The sequence below is a fragment of the Oncorhynchus clarkii genome, chromosome 20 (genome assembly GCF_045791955.1).
Source record: "Oncorhynchus clarkii lewisi isolate Uvic-CL-2024 chromosome 20, UVic_Ocla_1.0, whole genome shotgun sequence".
Classification (NCBI taxonomy): domain Eukaryota; kingdom Metazoa; phylum Chordata; class Actinopteri; order Salmoniformes; family Salmonidae; genus Oncorhynchus; species Oncorhynchus clarkii.
In genome coordinates, this window is record NC_092166.1 from 74,486,190 (window position 1) to 74,510,186 (window position 23,997).

Here is a 23,997-nt window from a genome sequence, read left to right on the forward strand (position 1 = left end):
CTGTTCCCCATTGTCCTTGTTGATTATTGTTCCATGTCCATTGGTCTTGTGAGGACCTGTGCTCTGTTGTATCAGCTTTCGTGTTACTGTATGTATCAATGTATCAACCCCCACTTAACCTTAACCCCTAACTCCTGAACCTAACTCCTAACCCTAATTCTAACCCTATCCCTAAACCTAACATCTAAGCCTAAAATAGTATTTTTCCTTGAGCGGACTGGTGAAATGTCCCCACTTTTCCTTGTTATACTATGTCTGTGAGGACTTCTGGTCACCACAAGGATAGTTAAACCAAACGCACGCATACACACACACATACACACACACTCACCACTCACACACAGCAGCCAAGCCCCTTAAGCTTGTCTGTTTTCTGCACGGATGACACTTACTGTAGCACCGTGACTTTCTCTCTCCATCTCTCAAGCTCTCTCTCTCTCTCTCTCCTCTCTATCCCTTTCCCCCTCTCTCCCTCCTTTCCTCCCTCTCTCTCGCACCCTTTTTTCTTCCCTCTCTCTCTCTCTCCCTCCCCCTACTCCACTCTCTCTCTTTCTCTCTATAACTTTTCCCTCTCTCTCTTTCTCTCTCTCCCCCTTTTTTGCTCCCTCTTCCTCTCTTCCTCCAGACCAGTATTGGCTCCAGATGTCCAGTCTGCCTTGGCTGGTGGTTTGATAAATGGTCCTTTATCTCATCTCTGTTCATTGTCATTGTCATTGTCAAGTGTGCGTGTTTCTCTGCGTCTGTGTGTGATTATGTGTCCGTCTTGCTAGTGTGTTCTTGTTCGTGTGTAATTCTACATTCATTGTCTATGTTTTGAAGTGTCTGGGTTCCTCTCAGAAGGTTGCTGTCACTGCGTTCCTCTTAGAAGGGTAAGGGTTTGGGTTAGAAGGTTGCTGTCACTGTGTCTCTAAGAATTTATAAGCATGTAACAGTCCCACATTGTCAAAGCAGAATACACATCTATACTGTTTGAAAAGACAGTATTGAGAAATGATAAAAACAGCATGGCAATCTATCACTACATTTAGTAGAAATGATATGTTTAATAACTAGGCAAGTCAGTTAAGAACAAATTCTTATTTACAATGATGGTCTACACCAGCCAATCCTGGACATTGCTGGGCCCATTGTGCCCTGCCCTATGGGACTCCCTATCACAGCCAGTTGTGATACAACCTGGATTCGAACCAGAGTGTCTGTAATGACACCTCTAGCACTCTAGCACTCTAGCACTGAGACTGACAATTTTGTCAGTCAGCCCAACCCCTCTCCTATAATTATTTATTATTTATTTGTGCTTAATGTTTCTTATATTTGATTGTGATTCAGAGTCACTGGGATCAGCATTTTTTTTTTTGGACCAAGAATCCTTTTTTTTTTCTAAATTAGAAAATCATCACTGCATGTACCACCTATAAGCCTACATTTGGCTGATAATACAATGAAGATACATATTAGGCATTGCACATGTAAATTGCTTAGAAATTATATTTTAGAATTCACCCAATCCAACCCCCCTCCCTCTCTCTTTCTCTCTTTCACTCCCGCTCTTTCTCTCTGCCCGGTTGTTTCTCTCTCTCGCTCTGTCTCAAGGTGCCCTGAGCAAGGACAAATTGAAACAAGTTTGACAGACACAGAGCTCACATTAACAGCATTAAAATTAATAACACATAGGCAGCTTTTTATCAATGTAATTCATTATTTATGACCAACGTTTATTGAAGCTTTATGCAGGTTGACAGATAGGTAGGTAGTTAGATAAATATAAACATTTTTACTCTTGGGGTGTCAGAGCTTGCCATTGCGCATTCTATGGCGTGACACTTAGTTTTTTTTCTCTCTCTCTCTCTCTCTCTCTCTCTCTCTCTCTCTCTCTCTCTCTCTCTCTCTCTCTCTCTCTCTCTCACTCTCAGAGTAGCACTTTATGTAAGATGATACCTGCGCGTGTGGGTGCACTGTACTGTAGCCTATTAGCTCGAGCTCCCACTCCCTCTCCTGTTCCCGTTACCCGGTGAATGATATCAACAGAGCGTTTTGCCTGTTCCCTACTGAGCGAAAGAGCACGCTTGAAAGGAGAATAACATCAAACCGCACATCTGAACGACAGCCAGAGCGCATGGAACCAGAGAAAATATAGGCTACCCACAGCAACGGCGAGAGCACATTGACAGGACAACTGGAGGACTGTTTATTCAAGTTGGACGGATGATTTAGCGAACACAATTGAGTAGACTGCCCGGCGGATGATAAGCGTCCGGGACCGGTGCTGTCGATTGTGCGAGGAGGCAAGTTAACGTTACCGGAAGAAGAAGGTGAGTGAGAGTGAAAGTTTCAGATGGTGGTCCAATTGATTAATTAGCCTATAGTATCAACTAGAATATACAGCCATGGGTCTGAGGTAGTGGGCTACGTAATGTTTAGCATAATGTTAACAGTTATTTGTAAGTGGTTGGTTGGATTGGCTTACGGTTTAGGAATTGTTGAATTTGTACAACGTTGGATCGGTGAGCTTGTTGGTCATGATAATACCGTAAATCACCATAGGCTATGACAGTGTTGACGGTCTTGGCTCAGTCCGTTAGTCATACAGCAGGTGTCTGTTTGACGAGCAGCAGACTATTTTCAGTTGAAATCAATGTCACTGACACCAGTAGGATTTGATTCATTACATGTATCACAACACGGGCCTATGTTTGGAGATATGAGTGATGCGGTTTTATATAGGTCTATCTCACATGGTGAGTTAGTTTGGCACCCGATCTAGAACCGAGATTGTGATGATGGACTCTCCAATTTGACTTGACGCTGAGCTGTTGCTCTCTGGGTGGAATGAAGTTGCCCAGTGATCTTGTGTCAGCTTTTGTGTGGTTGAAATCCGTGATATATATAGGGATACAGAGGGTGTGCACTTCTAAACCCATGTAGCCAAGGGTTTACCCACCTATTAGTAGGGAGGGCAAATTGAAAGGGCAGCTGCAAAGTCACTATTAGTTGATCTAAACGTCCATCGGAATGGCAAACTAGCACGTGATAGCCGTTGATCCGATGGTCCATTGAAATCCGTTCGACCAACCTTTACTTGGTTAGGATATACTTTTTTCGTTGTCGATATATATACTTTTTCCCGGTGTCTTATACGCTCCTGTTTCCAGTTGCAGGTGGAACTGCAAAAAACTTAACATTTCAGAACAATATTACATTTTGCGTTTCCCTTTCCATTTTGTCAACCTCCAATCAAAATCAAACACTCCAAAATGTTGGAGGCTGTTCTGCATGCAGGTTGTCCTCTAATCAGAAGCCGACTATGCTCAACTCCATCGTAAATCGTGGAGTTAAGTTTAATCGGCAATCGAACCAGTGATGTCCAGATTCCGTGTGGTTTTTGAGTTGTGTTCGTTTCAACAGGGCACAAAACTAGATTCACCACAAATAGATGAGTGATTAATTGCATATGCTTATGCAGTTTACAGTGCCTTTGGAAAGTATTCACACCTCTTGACTTTTTCCACATGTTGTTAGGTTACAGCCTTATTCTAAAATGGATTAAATTGTTTTTCCCCCTCAGCAATCTACACACAATACCTCATAATGACAAAGCAAAAGCAGGTTCTGACATTTTTGCTAATTTATTCAAAATAAAAACTGAAATATCACATTTACAAAAATATTTAGACCCTTTACTCAGTACTTGAAGCACCTTTGTCATCTGTTACAGCATTGAGTCTTGGGTATGACGCTACAAGCTTGGCACACCTGCATCTGGGGAGTTTCTCCCATGCTTCTCTGCAGATCCTCTCAAGCTCTGTCGGGTTGGATTGGGATCGTCACTTCACAGCTATTTTCAGATCTCTCCAGAGATGTTTGATCGGGTTCAAGTCCAGGATATTCAGAGTCCTATGTTGTCTTGGCTGTATGCTTAGGGTCGTTGTCCTGTTGGAAGGTGAACCTTCACCCCAGTCTGAGGTCCTGAGCGCTCTGGAGCAGGTTTTCATCAAGGATCTCTCTGTACTTTGCTCCGTTCATCTTTCCCTCAATCCTGACTAGTCTCCCAGTCCCTGCCGCTGAAAAACATCCCAACAACATGATGCTGCCACCACCATGCTTCACCGTAGGGATGGTCACAGGTTTCCTCCAGACGTGATGCTTGGCATTCAGGACAAAGAGTTCAATCTTTGTTTTATCAGACCACAGAATCTTGTTTATCATTGTCTGAGAGTCTTTAAGTGCCTTTTGGCAATCTCCAAGCGGGCTGTCATATGCCTTTCACTGAAGAGTGGCTTCCGTCTGGCCACTCTACCATAAAGGCCTGATTGGTGGAGTGCTGCAGAGATGGTTGTCCTTCTGGAAAGTTCTCCCATTTCCAAAGAGGAACTTTAGAGCTCTGTCAGTGACCATTGGGTTCATGGTCACTTCCCTGACCAAGGCCCTTCTCCCCCCATTGCTCAGTTTGGCCGGGCAACTGTGTTCTTGGGGACCTTCAATGCTGCAGAATTTTTTTGTACCCTTACCCAGATCTGTGCCTCGACACAATCCTGTTTCTAATTCTACGGACAATTTCTCCGACCTCATGGCTTTGTTTTTGCTCTGACATGCACTGTCAACTGTGGGGCCTTATATAGACAGGTGTGTGCCTTTCCAAATCATGTCCAATCAATTGAATTTACCACAGGTGGACTCCAATCAAGTTGTAGAAACATCTCCAGGATGGTCAATGGAAACAGGATGCACCTGAGCTCAATTTCGAGTCTCATAGCAAAGGGTCTGAATATTTATGTAAATAAGGTATTTCTATTTTTTATTTTCAATAAATTTGGAAAATATATTAAAAACCTGTTTTTGCCTTGTCATTATGGAGTATTGTGTGTAGATTAGGAATTGTTTTATATCTAATCCATTTAAGAATAAGGCTGTAATGTAACAAAATGTGGAAAAAGTCCAGGCATCTGAATACTTACCGAAGGGACCGCATAAGGTTTAACATTTATTTAACAAAAATAGCCACTACAACTACAAAATACAACTACAAATCCGATAGCTATTGTGGCACATGCATGTGTCGATAGCAGGCTACATTTTGTGTTTCTGTTTTCAATATATCACAAACTGTTTCTGCATATTGATTATTGATTTGGGCAATTTATCATCAAGATCAAGATTGGATCCCCCGAGCTTACAAGGTGAAAATCTGTCGTTCTGCCCTTGAACAAGGCAGTTAACCACCATTCCTAGGCCGTCATTGAAAATAAGAATGTGTTCTTAACTGACTTGCCTAGTTAAATAAAAGTATTTTTAATTAAAAAAAATAATCGGCAAATCGGCGCCCAAAAATACCGATTTCCGATTGTTATGAAAACTTAATCGGTCGACCTCTAGTAGTGGCTAGGAAAAACTCCTAGAAAGGCAGCAACAGCATAATGTTCAGTTAATGTTTTAGAAATATAAATGGAACTTTCAACATTCACCCCAGTCTGAGGTTCTACTCAATCAGGTAAAAACTGCTGAATGAGTCCAAAAACGCTCTGTGATCACCACAAATCATGAAAACGGGTATGATGTGCCTTTTTGCGTTAGGTTTCTCTGTCGTGTTGCATTTGATCCCACAAGTTGGTCTGATACCAGATTAAGCATGTGCAGTGCTCTCACACACTTACTTAAACCTGTTGCGTCGAGCCATCCCGGATCCGGGATCGTGAATACAGCCTCAAGCTCATTACCATAACGCAACGTTAACTATTCATGAAAATCGCAAATGAAATGAAATGAATATGCTAGCTCTCAAGCTTAGCCTTTTGTTAACAACACTGTCATCTCAGATTTTCAAAATATGCTTCTCAACCATTGCAAAATAAGCATTTGTGTAACAGCTAGCGCACCTAGCGTAGCATTTAGCGTTAGCATTAGCAATTAGCAACCTCTTCACAAAAACCAGAAAATCATTCAAATAAAATCATTACTTTTGAAGAACTTCAGATGTTTTCAATGAGGAGACTCTCAGTTAGATAGTAAATGCTCAGTTTTTCCTGAAAGATGATTTGTTTAGGAGAAATTGCTCCGTTTGGTGCGTCACGTTTGGCTACAAAAAAAAAACGAAAATTCAGTCTTCAAAATGCCGAACTTTTTTCCAAATTAACTCCATAATATCAACTGAAACATGGCAAACGTTGTTTAGAACCAATCCTCAAGGTGTTTTTCACATATCTCTTGGATGATATATCGTTCGTGGAAGTGTGCTTTCCCCTCTGAATCCCAGGAGAAAATGCCTGCTGCTGAAGATTACGCACCAATTTACACAAAGGACACCGGGCGGACCCGTGGTAAATGTAGTCTCTTATGGCCAATCTTCCAATGATATGCCTACAAATACGTCACAATGCTGCAGACACCTTGGAGAAACGATAGGAAGGGCAGGCTCATTCCCGGCGCATTCACAGCCATATAAGGAGACAATAGAAAACAGAGCTTCGAAAATTCTGCCCATTTCCTGGTTAAAGTATCATCTTGGTTTCGCCTGTAGCATGAGTTCTGTGGCACTCACAGATAATATCTTTGCAGTTTTGGAAACCTTAGAGTGTTTTCTTTACAAAGTTGCCAATTATATGCATAGTCGAGCATCTTTTCATGACAAAATATTGCGCTTAAAACGGGCACGTTTTTTTTATCCATAAAGCGCCCCCTATATCCAAGAAGTTAAACAGCCACGCAGGCATGCAACTACACACACAGAGGGAGAGAGATGCATCTGTCACTAAGCCAGCTACTGAAACAGCTGTAGAGTCAACTTTTTATCTGGAGAGATACAGAGATACACCTGCCGGCTAAATCCTTAGGCTCAAAAATTCATAGAAATGTGTGTACACAGCTCTCATGACCTGAAGTGCTAGTCCCACACGCACAATTGCTTGGAAGCACGCAGGAACACACACACACACACACACACACACACACACACACACACACACACACACACACACACACACACACACACACACACACACACACACACACACACACACACACATACTCAAACAGATATGCTGCTTCACACAAGGACAGCCATTTTAACAGCAGTAGAGAAAGAAGTGATGTTTTGTTTTCGTGATTTATTTTTTCAATACAACTATTTGAATCTGCTTTCAGCCAACTGGTACCTAAGTAATTGATCCAACAGTCACTTCTGTGTTTATTGACTTATGCCCTCCTGGTTAGGATTCTCCTGGCTGCAGTTTGGCTGTCGCTATTATTGTGGTGCTGAACTTGGGGACGCCGATTCCTTTGCTGTCCACATTAGTGGTACTGACTAGCTGCTCTTATGCAGTACTTTAGCATCGGACCTTTTACTCTTGTGGCAAACAATCTGAGCACTTTTCTAGTTTCGAGGCCGGTTTCCCAGACACAGATTAAGCCTAGACAAAACTCTTTCAGTGGAGCAGCATAGCTTTAGTCTAGGTTTTGGGAGTAAACAGCACTCCCACTTGACTTTTTTTCCCCCTTACTAGCTCTGAATTTGCTGATAGTTACTTTATTGAAGAATGATGCACTTACTATGACTGTGATATGTGGTTGTCCCACCTAGCTATCTTAAAACGAATGCAGTAACTGTATCTGGATAAAAGTGTCTGGTAAATGACAAACATGTAGGTGTTTAACTTCTCTAGGGTAGAATGGAATGTTGGATGAAAAGCGTTCCCAAATTAAACTGCCTTCTATTCAGGCCCAGAAGATAGGATTTGCATATAATTAGAAAACACTCACACATAATGTCTGTGAGTGTAACAGAACTGATTTGGCAGATGAAAACCTGAGAAAAATCCATTCAGGAAGTAGGATTATTTTTGTTGTTGTAGTTTTCTATTCAATGCCATTACAGTATCCATTGACTTAGGCAGTTCCTATGCCTTCCACTAGATGTCAACAGTCTTTACAAATTGTTTCAGGCTTGTATTCTGAAAAATGAGGGAGTAAGAGCAGTCTGTCACAGAGCTTTTTCATGCGCGTGACCGAGAGAGAACCTTTATTGTTTACCTTTTATATTGAAGACGTTATTGTCCGGGTTGAAATATGATCGATTATTTAGGCTAAAAACAACGTGAGGTTTGAATATAAACATCGTTTGACATGTTTCTATGAACTTTACGGATACAATTCGATTTTTTTTAAAAATCTCCCTGTTGTGACTGCGTTTGAGCCTGTGGATTAAAGAAGAAAACGCGCGAACAAAACTGAGGTTTTCGGATATAAAGAGAGACTTTATCGAACAAAAGGAACATTTATTGAATAAATGAGTGTCTTCTGAGTGCAATCATATGAAGATCATCAAAGGTAAGTGAATAATTGTATCTCTATTTCTGACTTGTGTGACTCTTCTACTTGGCTGGTTACTGTTTGTAATGATTTGTCTGCTGGGGTATGTTCTCAAATAATCGTAAGGTATGCTTTCGCCATAAAGCATTTTTGATCTGACACCGTGGTTGGATTTACAAGAAGTTAATCTTTCTAGCGCAGGCGTTCCGCTAGCGGAACCCCTCGACATTATTCCGCTGAAAAGGCAGTGCGCGAAATTCCAAAATATTTTTTAGAAATATGTAACTTTCACACATTAACAAGTCCAATACAGCAAATGAAGGATAAACATCTTGTTAATCTACCCACCGTGTAATCTACCCACCGTGTTACAGCGAAAGCACAACATATGATTATGTTAGGTCATAGCCAAGTCAGAAAAACACACAGCCATTTTTCCAGCCAAAGGTAGGAGTCACAAAAAGCAGAAATATAGATAAAATGAATCACTAACCTTTGATGATCTTCATCAGATGACACTCAAAGGACATCATGTTACACAATACATGTATGTTTTGTTCGATAATGTGCATATTTATATCCAAAAATCTCAGTTTACATTGGCGCGTTACGTGCAGTAATGTTTTGATTCCAAAACATCTGGTGATTTTGCAGAAATACTCATAATAAACATTGATAAAAGATACAACTGTTATTTACATACTTAAAGATAGACTTCTCCTTAATGCAACCGCTGTGTCAGATTTCAAAAAAACTTTACGGAAAAAGCATAATCTGAGAACGGCGCTCAGAGCCCAATCCAGCCAGAGAAATATCCGCCATTTTGGAGTCAACAGAAGTTAGAAATAACACTATAAATATTCACTTACCTTTGATTATCTTCATCAGAAGGCACTCCCAGGAATCCCAGTTCGACAATAAATGACTGATATGTTCCATAAAGTTCCATAAAGTCCATCATTTATGTCCAAATAGCCACTTGTTGTTAGTGTGTTCAGTCCAGTAATGTTCATGAGGCGCGAGCACTTCATCCAGACAAAAAATTTAAAAGTTCCGTTACAGGTTGTAGAAACAAGTCAAACGATGTATGGAATCAATCTTTAGGATGTTTTTAACATAAACCATCAATAAGGTTCCAACCAGAGAATTCCTATGTCTGAAGCAAAGCACTGGAACAAGAGCTAACTCTGTCGGAAGCGCACGTCACGAGCCTGAGACACTCTGCCAGACCACTGACTCAAACAGGTCTCATGAGCACCTCCTTTATAGTAGAATCCTCAAACCAGTTTCTAAAGACGGTTGACATCTAGTGGAAGCCGTAGGAAGTGCAACTTGACTCCATAGACACTGTGTATTCGGTAGGCCAAGCTTTGAAAAACTACAAACCTCAGATATCCCACTTCCTGGTTGGATTTTTCTCAGGTTTTCGACTGCATATATTAGCATCTGGGACAGAGTAGGAGGCAGTTCACTCTGAGTTCTGAAATACTCACAGACATCATTCAAACAGTTTTAGAAACTCCAGAGTGTTTTCTATCCAATACCAATAATAATATGCATATATTAGCATCTGGGACAGAGTAGGAGGAAGTTCACTCTGGGCAAGCTATTCATCCAAAAGTGAAAATGCTGCCCCCTATCCCCAAAAGGTTAACCTATTTACACCTACACCTATTTACACCTACACCTTTACACCTATGTAAATAGTTGTATCTTTTCTGAATTTTTATAATGAGTATTTCTGTATTTGAATTTGGCGCTCTGCAATCTCACTGGATGTTGGCCAGGTGGGACGCTAGCGTCCCACATATCCTAGGGAGGTTTTAATTAACCCAAACATGTGTTAGGTCAAGCAGCCTGTGGAGGTATAGAGCCAGCCCTGTGGGTGTGTTTGGTGAAGTTACACTTTTCCAGTTTAAGGGTTAAGGTTAGGATTGGGGAGGGGAAACTGATCCTAGATCGGCACCTAAGGGAATCTTATCCTGGAGCGTACTCCTGGATGTACACGATTGACTACTATTGACCAACAGGTGAAACTGACTGTATATATTGTTTGTAGTCTATTTATTTGTCAACAAAAGGGTTAGAATGTATTTCACAGCCCTGATACCCCCATTTGATAAATTCAACAATCAGGGGGGAGAGGACAGCAACAGAATAGAACAGAATAGAATAGAACAGAACAGAATAGAACAGAACAGAAATGTTACATCTGCTCCTGCCACACCCTCTACTTTTCATCCTGGACCTCCCTAACCTGCCACCACTCCCCCAGTGCTCTCTCTCTATCCCTCTCTCTCTGTGTGTATGTGATTGTGTGAGTGGAGACAGGTGTGCTAGAAGCTGAGCGGATTCCCACCAGCTGCAAACTGTTCCATAATCAAGAACCCTACAAATACTCAGCCCTGCCACTTCCACGCTGACAGATCGTAGCCTCTACTCAGTCAGTCTGGATTTCTAGCTGTTTGTTCCTGCATAGATTTTGTTATCCTGTTGTGCCTGTTTTTCCCTAGCCTCGTGCTGCTTTTTCCCTCCGCTACAGTCCCGTTTGCTTTGACTCTGGTACCTGTCTCCAGTCCCTCGTCTTCTCAGTCCTGCTTTCCTGCAGGAAAGCAGGCACAACACCACCCTCACCTCCACCTCTGATCCATTGAAATCCTGAGGCAGAGGCAGCATTCCTGGAACTCAAGTATCGCTTCACTTCTGCCCCGGTCCTCACTCTGCCCGACCCAGAACTACAGTTCATCGTGGAGGTGGACGCCTCTGACGCTGTTCTGTCTCAACGTTCCCCCTCTGATCAGAAGGTCCACCCACGTGCATTCTTTTCCTGTAAGCTCTCACCTGCAGAGAGGAACTTTGACATCGGAAACCGGGAACTCCTGGTAGTTAAGCTGGCTCTTGAGGAATGGCGTAACTGGCTGGAGGCCTTGTACACCCCACCTTCATCGCGTGGACTGACCATTTAAAAACCTGTCCTACATCCAGACTAGAAATGTCTGAACTCCCGGAAAGTCAGATGGGCATTGTACTTTGGAAGATTCAATTTCACACTCACTTATCGCCCCAGTTCGAGGAATACCAAGCCTGATGCCCTCACCAGTTCACCACTGACAACACGGGTACCAAGCCAGAAGCCATTGTGCCATCCCCTTGCATCATTGCCGCCGTTGCCTGGGAGATCGAGTCCTGGTTCCGCCAGGCTCAGCAGAACCAGCCTAACCCGGGTAACGGTCCTAGTAATGTTCTGTTTGTTTCAGATTGTGTTCGCTCTGTTCTTCGATGGGCCATTCTACCCATCTCACCTGTCACCCTGGTATTAATCCGGACCCTTGCCTTCCTGCGTCCAGCGCTTTTAGTGGCCCACCATGGAGAGGGATGAATGGAAGTTTGTCTCAGCCTGCTCGGTATGTGCCTGGAACAAAACCTCCACTAAACCCACTTAGGGTCTGCTTTGCCCTCTTCCCATACCCAGTCGCCCCTGGTCACACATAGCTCTGGACTTCGTCACTGGCCTTCCCCCATCTAACGGTAACTCCGTCATCCTCACCATTATTGACAGATTTTCCAAAGCGGCTCACTTCATTCCCCTCCAAGCTCCCGTCCTCCAGGGAAACTGCAGACCTGCTAGTATCCCATGTGTTTTGTCTGCATGGCATTCCCACTGACATCGTTTCCGACAGGGAACCCCAGTTTACCTCCCAGGTATGGAGATCCTTCTGTTCAGCTCTTGGTATCAATGTCAGTCTTCTGGATATCACCCCCAAACAAACGGCTGGACCGAATAGGCCAACCATGAGATGGAGACTGCCCTACGCTGCGTGACTTTTGCTAACCCTTTTTCCTGGAGTGCTCAGCTACTCTGGGTTGAATATGCCCACAACACCCTCACCAATGCCTCGTCAGGTATGTCACCTTTCGACTGTGCTTTGTGTTACCAACCCCTCCTCTTTCCCCGCCCAAGAGGTCAAGTCCTTGACCAAGAGGCCCTTTGTCCTTGACCATCTGCACTGCTGTCATCGTACCTGGAGGAAGGCTGCGCTTTGTGCCTCTGACAGGACCCAGTCCCAAGTCAACCGTCGCCGGGCCTCAGCCCCAGTTCTCCCCCTCTGGTCAAAAGGTATGGCTCTTATCGAAGGACCTGCCATTGAAGGTGGCATCGAAGGAACTTCCCTTAACCCCTCTGCTGTGCGCCTGAAACTCCCAGCCTCTCTCAGGATCCATCCTACCTTCCATGAATCCCTGATTAAACCAGTCTGCTCCAGCCCCCTGTTTCCTCCTGCAGCAGCCCCCCCCCATCAGGGTCACGGCTGGCAGTACTTGGTGAACTGGGAGGAATATGGGCCTGAGGAGCGCTGCTGGGTGCCCCGCTGTAGCATTCTGGACCCCTCACTCTTACGTGATTTTCATACCCTACACCCAGATAAGCCCAGTTGGATGCCAAGTGGTGTCCGTACTGTTACATCTGCTCCTGCCACGCCCTCTACTTCTCATCCTGGACCTCCCTAACCTGCCACCACTCCCCCAGTGCTCTCTCTCTCTCCCTCTCTCTGTGATTGTGTGAGTGGAGACCAGGTGTGCTGGAAGGAGAACAGATTTCTACCAGCTGCAACCTGTTCCATAATCAAGAACTGTACAAATACTCAGCCCTGCCACTTCCACGTTGCCAGATTGTAGCCTCTACTCAGTTAGTCTGCATTTCTAGCTGTTTGTTCCTGCATAGATTTTGTTACCCTGTTGTGCCTGTTTCCCCTAGCCTCACGCTGCTTTTTCTCTCCGCTACAGTCCCGTCTGCTTTGATTCTGGTACCTGTCTCCAGTCCCTTGTCTCCTCAGTCCTGCTTCTCTGCCCTGGATCTTCGCTCTACTGCTTCATTGGATTCCGCTCCAGACCTGCTTACCCGGTTCCTAATCTCCTTGCACTCAGCCTCAGTCCAGATTCCCTACTACCCACCCAATATTCCCTTGGACTGCACCCTATCTCCTCTCCTGCTTTTCAATAAAAATATTGGTTACCTTTCCTTGTATCCTCATATGAGTCTGCATTTGAGTTCCCCTGCTCCGCCCCGCGTAACAAGAACAGAACAGAAAATACTAGAATACAGTATAATAGGGGTCTTGTTAGGGATTAAATATGATAGGGGTTAACTGTAAAGCATGCCCTCACGTCTATCATCCAGTGCCTTTACTTTTCTATCTCTGTCAATATGCCTTTTTGCCCTTTTAAACTTCTTGGGGAGTCCTCCGTTTTTTTATAGTTGCATATTTTCTACCTGGTCAGGCATGATAACGAGTGCAATAGAGGGTAGACATACGCAATTTTACTCTGTTCTTCCACTTTATTCATCCAAAGCCAATTATATCAATGCATTTTATCCTTTCAAACGCTCAGACAAGTCTAGGAAAGGCCTCGGTTTGTGCATGATTACATGTTCTCCACGGGCACATTATGTATCTGTCTCTCCCTCCCCCTTCTCTCCCTCCCTCTGTGCTGTAAGTCAGGTGTGATGGACAGTAGAGGGGTTACACAGCCATCTCTGCTCTCCACTGATGAAACACAGAGGGCCACGGATACATACACACACACACACACACACACACACACACACACAAACATACAGACCCGAGGTGCTAGATTGCGAGGGACTGTGGAGAGAATCTGATTACCCGACTGGCATAATTACTGTGGCCTAGATGTATAATCAGGGTAGGGATCTTGTATTTGAAAAGTGTCTGCCACACGCACACACACACACACACACACACACACACACACAAGGCTGGCACAATTACTGTGCAATCGTGTAATCGGCGATTATGGATGAAGACCGTCATGAAAATAAAATAACAGGCCATAACCGTAAAACATACACCGAACATACACCACACACCACACACACACTGAGACACTAACACACACAGTCAGACCGGCCAGTAATCTTGTTCTTGAAAAGTGTCTGCTGTCATTATCATACTGTTGCTCTCATTACTCTAACTGGTGTCCCACCTACTGTTCATGTGTCTGCAGCACTCTCATTTGTCTAAGACTGCTCCATGGCAACAAGCAGCATCTTCTGTCTGACTATCTATCACACACAGCGTGGGGTGACCTTTTATGCAGTGTGTTTGTGTGTGTTTGTGCGTTTGTGTGTGTGTGTGTGTATTTGTGTGTGTATGTGTATGTGTATGTGACCTTTATCTCTGTGTATCTACATTAATTGCTTATTTCTGGCTAATGGGGAGCAAGGTGCTACATCTCTCTGTCACTATAACAACACTCATCCACGCATGCACGCACGCACGGACACACACACACGCACACACACGCACGCACGCACGGACACACACACACACACACACACACACACACACACACACACGGTACCATACCTGCAAGCTTGAGTTTCACTGATTTATGATATTTTATATAAAAAATAAGTCAAGGTCATAGTGGTACATTTGAAGTAGTACTGTATTTCCTATCTGAAACAGTGCATTCTGAAAGTTTTCAGACCCCTTGACTTTTTCCACATTTTGTTACGTAACATCCATTCTAAAATGTATTCAATTGTTTTTTTTTACCCCTCATTAATCTACACACAATATCCCATAATCACGAAGCAAAAACAGGCTTTTAGATTTTTTTGCAAATGTATATAAAAAAATGAAATATCACCTTCACATAAGTATTCAGACCCTTTACTCAGTACCTTGTTGAAGCACCTTTGGCAGCGATTACAGCCTCAAGTCTTCTTGGGTATGATGCTACAAGCTTGGCACACCTGTGTTTAGGGAGTCTCTCCCATTTTTCTCTGCAGATCCTCTCAAGCTCTGTCAGGTTGGATGGGGAGCGTTGCTGTACATCTATTTTCATGTCTCTCCAGAGATGTTAGATCAGGTTCAAGTTCGTGCTCTGGCTTGGTCACTCAAGGACATTCAGAGACTTGTCCCAAAGCCACTCCTGCATTGTCTTGGCTGTGTGCTTAGGTTCGTGGTCCTGTTGGAAGGTGAACCTTCGCCTTCAATGGCAAACATTTATAAAAACCTGTTTTCACTTTGGCATTATGGGGTATTTTCTGTACATTTATGAGGAAAAACATGAATTTAATGTGGAAATGGGGATGGGGTCTGAATACTTTCCGAATGCGCTGTATGTCAATATAGATGTGTTATTGTGATAATATCGCTGTTATATTAATAATAGGGCACACACACACACACACAAATTGTAAGTTGTGTTTTTCATATCCTACGGAGCAGACAGAACTTTTGAGCAGAAGCAGAGCGCTAATGCTGTGTGTGTGTGTGTGTGTGTGTGTGTGTGTGTGTGTGTGTGTGTGTGTGTGTGTGTGACCATCATTACTCTATCTCTCAGTGATGTAACTATTTTTACCCCAGCAGCTCTCACACTGAACCACAAGGCTAACAAGGAGTTTTATTCTCATAACTTGCACAGTGTGATACACAGTGTGATCTTGACGTGTGTGTCCACATGTATGAGTGTAGTCTGTGCACGTGTGTGAATAATGTGCGTATAATAATTGGCTGTGTGTATTGTAACCAGGGCGTAAGTGTAACAGTAACTAGATCTGAGAGGAAGTGACATCACCGTTGTTGTTTTTTTGCCACCTCTCTTTATAGAAATGTTCCCAAAGATTTCTTTCAGTCATGTTTTGAAACTTTTTCAAATAGCTCCAAGTTAACAATTACAAAAAACAGTCATTAAATGGTGATAAGCAAAACAACTTTGTTGTTTTTAAAAGTAACCATATTCATAACATACAATTAGTAATGGATTTCTTTAAAGGGTTATTCTTATTATATATTGGACACACCTACTCATTCAATGGTTTTTCTTTATTTGGACTATTTTCTACATTGTAGAATAATAGTGAAGACAAAAACTATGAAATAACACATATTTATGTAGCAAGGAGATTCCTGCAAAAATATTATTTGAAGATTTGAATATGTAGATTACTACATATTCATGTAGTAACCAAAAAAGTGTTAAACAAATCAAAATATATTTGATATTTGAGATTCTTCAGAGTAGCCGCCCTTTGCCTTGATGACAGCTTTGCACACTCTTGGCATTCTCTCAACCAGCTTCATGAGAAATGCTTTTCCAACAGTCTTGAAGGAGTTCCCACGTATGCTGAGCACTTGTTGGTTGCTTTTCCTTCACTCTGTTGTCCAACTCATCCCAAACCATCTCATTTAGGTTGAGGTCAGGTGATTGTGGAGCTCAGGTCATCTGATGCAGCACTCCATCACTCTCCTTCTTGGTCAAATAGCCCTTACACAGTGTTTAACACTTTTTTGGTTACTACATGATTCCATATGTTTTATTTCATAGTTTTGATGTCTTCACTATTATTCTACAATGTAGAAAATAGTCAAAATAATGAAAAACCCTTGAATGAGTAGGTGTGCCCAAACCTTTGACTGGTACTGTACGTTCCAACAGAACAAGGACCCCAAGCATAGAGCCTAAGCAATGCTGGAATGGCTTCATAACAAGAATGTGAAAGTCTTTGCTCTGTGGCAGGTAGCCTAGCGGCTAGAGCATTGGGCCAGTAAACAAAAGTATTTTAGCACTACACAGCTGATTCAAATAATCAACTAATGATCAAGCTTTGATAATTTGAATCAGATGCGTAGTGCTAGGGCAAAAAACGAAATATGCTCCCCTTGGCGTCCCTAGGACCGAGTTTGGGAAACGGTGCATTATGGGGTATTTCACAGCAAAATGTGAAATAAGTCAAGGGGTATGAATCATTTCTGTAGGGACTGTATCATACAAAAATGGATGTAGCAACTGCAGATTGCCCCTTTAAGGCATTATAAATGTTGTTTATTTCTCTCATTACTCCTACCATTAGAAAGGCCTCTTAGTCCCATTGCACACGTATAAAAGCATGCACAAATGCGAGGACACACACACATACACACACACACACACACACACATACATGCACACACTCTCCAACAGTGATGGAGTGAAGAGGGGAGGCAGAGGAGAGGATGGAGGGATGTTTAAAGAGAGAAAAGAAGGAGAAAGGACTTTGATAGAAAACCTCCAGGCTTCACTACCACCTGCTGTTTTCTCTCTCTCTCTCTCTCTCTCTCTCTCTCTCTCTCTCTCTCTCTCTCTCTCTCTTTCTCTCTCCCTTTTCTCTCTCTCTCTCTCTCTCTCCCTTTTTCTCTATCTATCTCGCGCTCTCTCTCTATCTCTCGCTCTCACATGCTCTCTCTCTCAAATGCTCTCTCTCTCACATGCTCTCTCTCTCTTTCTCTCTCTCTCCCTCTTACAGCGAAGGCTCTGAATGTTGCTAGGGACATAGTTTTTTATTGGAGGCTATACTGAGTTCTTCGTCTTTCAAAAAATGTGTGCAGTCCACTTTTTAACGTGCAGTACAATTCAGGGTATTACCTCACCTAGATAAGCACCCCATGTCCTACATAATTTTTTTGGTGGTGTCTGCAAACTTTTATTTTCCATTTTTCAGGGTCACAAAGTGAACAAGTTTGGGAACCACTGTTTGCAATGATATGGACAGTACAGTATTTCACACCATTTAAGGTGAAAGTTGTTTTGTGCAGTACAGATACTGTGTGTGAACCTCCGCAGAGGAATGAAGCAGCGTATCTCAACCCTCTCTAAAGAAACACTGCTTCTTCTTCCCTGAGTAGCCACTTACTGTTATTAATATGAAATATTTAATATCTATTAATATTTAAATGTGGTGAAAAAAAGACCCAAACTTTTCCCATTTATCAGACAGAACAAAAGGGACATTTGGTGTGTGTGTGTGCATGCGTCTGCCTGCGTGCGAGTGTGTGTGACGGTTTAGTCAGGAGTTATCTGTCGATGTGGTCTTGAAACAGAATACTATTATAGTCCATTCAGTTCCCAGATTCCCAAGGCCCCAGGCGGACTTCTCCTCTTCCACTTCTCTTTTAGTTGTTATTTAACCAATTCATTGAGCAGTCTCTGCTGATGGTGCGACAGTTAGCATGCACAGTGCCTTCGGAAAGTATTCAGACTCCTTGACTTTTTCCACATTTTGTTACATTACAGCCGTAGTCTAAAATGGATGGGAAAAAATGTCGTCATCAATTTACACACAGAACCCCAAAATGACACAAACGAAAACAGGTTTTTAGATTTTTTTGATAATTAAAAAAAATAATAAAACGTAAATACCTTATTTACATAAGTATTCAGACCCTTTGCTATGAGACTCGAAATTGAGCTCAGGTGCATCCTGTTTCCATCGATCATCCTTGAGACGTTTCTGCAATTTGATTGGAGTCCACCTGTGGTAAATGAAATTGATTGAACATGATTTGGGAAGGCACACTCTGTTACGTCCGTCATCGGAATGAGACCAAAACGCAGCGTGGAAAGTGTACATCTTACTTTATTTTGATGAACACCAAAAAGAACAAAATACAAACAAACGTAAAGTTCTGTAGTCTCCACAGCAACTATGCAAAAACAAGATCCCACAAACTCAGGTGGAAAACAGGCTGCCTAAGTATTCCCAATCAGAGACAACGATAGACAGCTGCCTCTGATTGGGAACCATACCCGGCCAACAAAGAAATAGAAAACTAGAATGCCCACCCAAATCACACCCTGACCTAACCAAATAGAGAAATAAACAGGCTCTCTAAGCTCCGGGTTTGACACACCCCTGTCTTTATAAGGTCTTTATACAGTCTTTATAAGGTCCCACAGTTGACAGTGCTTGTCAGAGCAAAAACCAAGACATGAGGTTGTAGGAATTGTTTGTGGATCTCCAAGACAGGATTACATGTTTTATTTATTTAACCTTTTATTTAACTAGGCAAGTTAGTTAAGAACAAATTCTTATTTACAATGACGGCCTACCGATAGGCAAAAGGCCTCCTGCATGGACAGGGGCTGGGATTTAAAATAATACAAAGTAAAAAAATAAAGGACAAAACACACATCACGACAAGAGAGACACCACAACACTACATAAAGAGAGACCTAAGACAACAACACACATCACGACAAGAGAGACACCACAACACTACATAAAGAGAGACCTAAGACAACAACACACATCACGACAAGAGAGACACCACAACACTACATAAAGAGAGACCTAAGACAACAACACACATCACGACAAGAGAGACACCACAACACTACATAAAGAGAGACCTAAGACAACAACACACATCACGACAAGAGAGACACCACAACACTACATAAAGAGAGACCTAAGACAACAACACACATCACGACAAGAGAGACACCACAACACTACATAAAGAGAGACCTAAGACAACAACACACATCACGACAAGAGAGACACCACAACACTACATAAAGAGAGACCTAAGACAACAACACACATCACGACAAGAGAGACACCACAACACTACATAAAGAGAGACCTAAGACAACAACACACATCACGACAAGAGAGACACCACAACACTAAATAAAGAGAGACCTAAGACAACAACACACATCACGACAAGAGAGACACCACAACACTACATAAAGAGAGACCTAAGACAACAACACACATCACGACAAGAGAGACACCACAACACTACATAAAGAGAGACCTAAGACAAAACACACATCACGACAAGAAAGACACCACAACACTACATAAAGAGAGACCTAAGACAACAACACACATCACGTCAACGAGAGACACCACAACACTACATAAAGAGAGACCTAAGACAACAACACACATCACGACAAGAGAGACACCACAACACTAAATAAAGAGAGACCTAAGACAACAACACACATCACGACAAGAGAGACACCACAACACTACATAAAGAGAGACCTAAGACAACAACACACATCACGACAAGAGAGACAACACAACACTACATAAAGAGAGACCTAAGACAACAACACACATCACGACAAGAGAGACACCCCACACTACATAAAGAGAGACCTAAGACAACAACACACATCACGACAAGAGAGACAACACAACACTACATAAAGAGAGACCTAAGACAACAACACACATCACGACAAGAGAGACACCACAACACTACATAAAGAGAGACCTAAGACAACAACACACATCACGACAAGAGAGACAGCACAACACTACATAAAGAGAGACCTAAGACAACAACACACATCACGACAAGAGAGACAGCACAACACTACATAAAGAGAGACCTAAGACAAAACACACATCACGACAAGAGAGACAACACAACACTACATAAAGAGAGACCTAAGACAACAACACACATCACGACAAGAGAGACACCCCACACTACATAAAGAGAGACCTAAGTCTCGGATGATTGTGTCGAAGCACAGATCTGGGGAGTTTTCTGCAGCATTGAAGGTCCGCAGGAACACAGTGGACTCCATCATTCTTAAATGGAAGAAGTTTGGAATCACCAAGACTCTTCCTGAGCAATCGGGGGAGAAGGGCCTTGGTCAGGGAGGTGACCAAGAACCTGATGGTCACTCTAATAGAGCTCCAGAGTTCCTCTGTGGAGTTGGGAGAACCTTCCAGAACCATCTCTGCAGCACTCCACTAATCAGGCCTTTATGGTAGAAGGGCCAGACGGAAGCCACTCCTCAGTAAAAGGCACATGACGGCCCGCTTGCTCTGGTCTGATGAAACCAAGATTTAACTACAGTATTTGGCCTGAATGCCAAGCGTCACCTCTGGAGGAAACCTGGCACCATCCTTACGGTGAAGCATGGTGGTGGCAGCATTCTGCTGTGGGGATGTTTTTCAGTGGCAGGGACAGGGAGACTCGTCAGGATCGAGGGAAAGATGAATGGAGTACAGAGAGATCCTTGATGAAAACTTGCTCCAGAGCACTCAGGACCTCAGACTGGGGCGAAGGTTCACCTTCCAACATGACAATGACCCTAAGCATACAGCCAAGACAACACAAGAGTGGCTTTGGGACAAGTCTATGAATGTCCTTGAGTGCCCCAGCCAGAGCCCGGACTTGAACCTGATCGAACATCTCTGGAGAGACCTGAAAATAGCTGTGCAGCGACGCTCCCAATCCAACCTGACAGAGCTTGAGAGGGTCTGCAGAGAAGAATTGGAGAAACTCCCCAAATACAGTGCCTTGCGAAAGTATTCGGCCCCCTTGAACTTTGCGACCTTTTGCCACATTTCAGGTTTCAAACATAAAGATATAAAACTTAATTTTTTTGTGAAGAATCAACAACAAGTGGGACACAATCATGAAGTGGAACGACATTTATTGGATATTTCAAACTTTTTTAACAAATCAAAAACTGAAAAATTGGGCGTGCAAAATTATTCAGCCCCCTTAAGTTAATACTTTGTAGCGCCACCTTTTGCTGCGATTACAGCTGTAAGTCGCTTGGGGTATGTCTCTATCAGTTTTGCACATCGAGAGACTGACATTTTTTCCCATTCCTCCTTGCAAAACAGCTCGAGCTCAGTGAGGTTGGATGGAGAGCATTTGTGAACAGCAGTTTTTAGTTCTTTCCACAGATTCTCGATTGGATTCAGGTCTGGACTTTGACTTGGCCATTCTAACACCTGGATATGTTTATTTTTGAACCATTCCATTGTAGATTTTGCTTTATGTTTTGGATCATTGTCTTGTTGGAAGACAAATCTCCGTCCCAGTCTCAGGTCTTTTGCAGACTCCATCAGGTTTTCTTCCAGAATGGTCCTGTATTTGGCTCCATCCTTCTTCCCATCAATTTTAACCATCTTCCCTGTCCCTGCTGAAGAAAAGCAGGCCCAAACCATGATGCTGCCACCACCATGTTTGACAGTGGGGATGGTGTGTTCAGGGTGATGAGCTGTGTTGCTTTTACGCCAAACATAACGTTTTGCATTGTTGCCAAAAAGTTCAATTTTGGTTTCATCTGACCAGAGCACCTTCTTCCACATGTTTGGTGTGTCTCCCAGGTGGCTTGTGGCAAACTTTAAACAACACTTTTTATGGATATCTTTAAGAAATGGCTTTCTTCTTGCCACTCTTCCATAAAGGCCAGATTTGTGCAATATATGACTGATTGTTGTCCTATGGACAGAGTCTCCCACCTCAGCTGTAGATCTCTGCAGTTCATCCAGAGTGATCATGGGCCTCTTGGCTGCATCTCTGATCAGTCTTCTCCTTGTATGAGCTGAAAGTTTAGAGGGACGGCCAGGTCTTGGTAGATTTGCAGTGGTCTGATACTCCTTCCATTTCAATATTATCGCTTGCACAGTGCTCCTTGGGATGTTTAAAGCTTGGGAAATCTTTTTGTATCCAAATCCGGCTTTAAACTTCTTCACAACAGTATCTCGGACCTGCCTGGTGTGTTCCTTGTTCTTCATGATGCTCTCTGCGCTTTTAACGGACCTCTGAGACTATCACAGTGCAGGTGCATTTATACGGAGACTTGATTACACACAGGTGGATTGTATTTATCATCATTAGTCATTTAGGTCAACATTGGATCATTCAGAGATCCTCACTGAACTTCTGGAGAGAGTTTGCTGCACTGAAAGTAAAGGGGCTGAATAATTTTGCACACCCAATTTTTCAGTTTTTGATTAGTTAAAAAAGTTAGAAATATCCAATAAATGTCGTTCCACTTCATGATTGTGTCCCACTTGTTGTTGATTCTTCACAAAAAAATACAGTTTTATATCTTTATGTTTGAAGCCTGAAATGTGGCAAAAGGTCGCAAAGTTCAAGGGGGCCGAATACTTTCGCAAGGCACTGTACAAGCTTGTAGCATCAAATCCAAGAAGTCTCAAGGCTGTAACTGCTGCCAAAGGTGCCTCAACAAAGTCCTGAGTAAAGTGTCTGAATACTTATGTAAATGTGAAGAAAAAAAACCAACAACCTGTTTTTGCTTTGTCAGTACGGGGAATTGTGAATGTATTGATGAGGGAAATAAAACAATTCAATCCATTTTAGAATAAGACTGTAACGTAACACAATGTGGAACAAGTCAAAGGGTCGTATTACTTTCTGAAGGCACTGTATTTAGCTCATTTCTGTTGTTTAACTTATTTAAAGAATTTGTGATTGTATGGCGTCATCCGACATTCCTGCTAGTGTTTTGTTTCTCTCACTAGCTACCTAACTCTTCTTTCTCTCCATGTTTCTCTCTCACTAGCTACCTAACTCTTCTTTCTCTCCATGTTTCTCTCTCACTAGCTACCTAACTCTTCTTTCTCTCCATGTTTCTCTCTCACTAGCTACCTAACTCTTCTTTCTCTCCATTTTTCTCTCTCACCCACCCACCCTCTCTCTCCCTTCCTTCTCTGTCTCTCTCCCCTTCCCACCCTTTCTCTCCCCCTCCCTCTGTCCCTCTCCCCCTCCCTCTGTCTCTCTCTCTCTCCCTATCCCCCTCCCTCTGTCCCTCTCCTTCTCCCTCTCCCTCTGTCTCTCTCCCCTCCCCACCCTTTCTCTCCCCCTCCCGCTGTCCCTCTCCCTCTCCCCCTCCCTCTGTCCCTCTCCTTCTCCCTCTCCCTCTGTCCCTCTCCTTCTCCCTCTCCCTCTGTCTCTCTCCCCTTCCCACCCTTTCTCTCCCCCTCCCTCTGTCCCTCTCCCTCTCCCCCTCCCTCTGTCTCTCTCTCTCTCCCTCACCCCCTCCCTCTGTCCCTCTCCTTCTCCCTCTCCCTCTGTCTCTCTCCCCTCCCCACCCTTTCTCTCCCCCTCCCGCTGT

At 43.1% G+C, this 23,997-nt stretch overlaps 1 protein-coding gene across 1 annotated transcript in view; it reads left to right on the top strand.

Annotated features, from left to right (window-relative positions):
* Positions 1-1,980: 1,980 nt before the first annotated feature.
* Positions 1,981-23,997, top strand: part of LOC139376898 (zinc finger matrin-type protein 4-like) — a 140,284-nt gene continuing 118,267 nt past the window's right edge. Inside the window, exon 1 of the mRNA XM_071119889.1 lies at positions 1,981-2,312. The gene's annotated coding sequence lies outside the window, so the exon portion shown is untranslated. The remainder of the gene's footprint in view (positions 2,313-23,997) is intronic.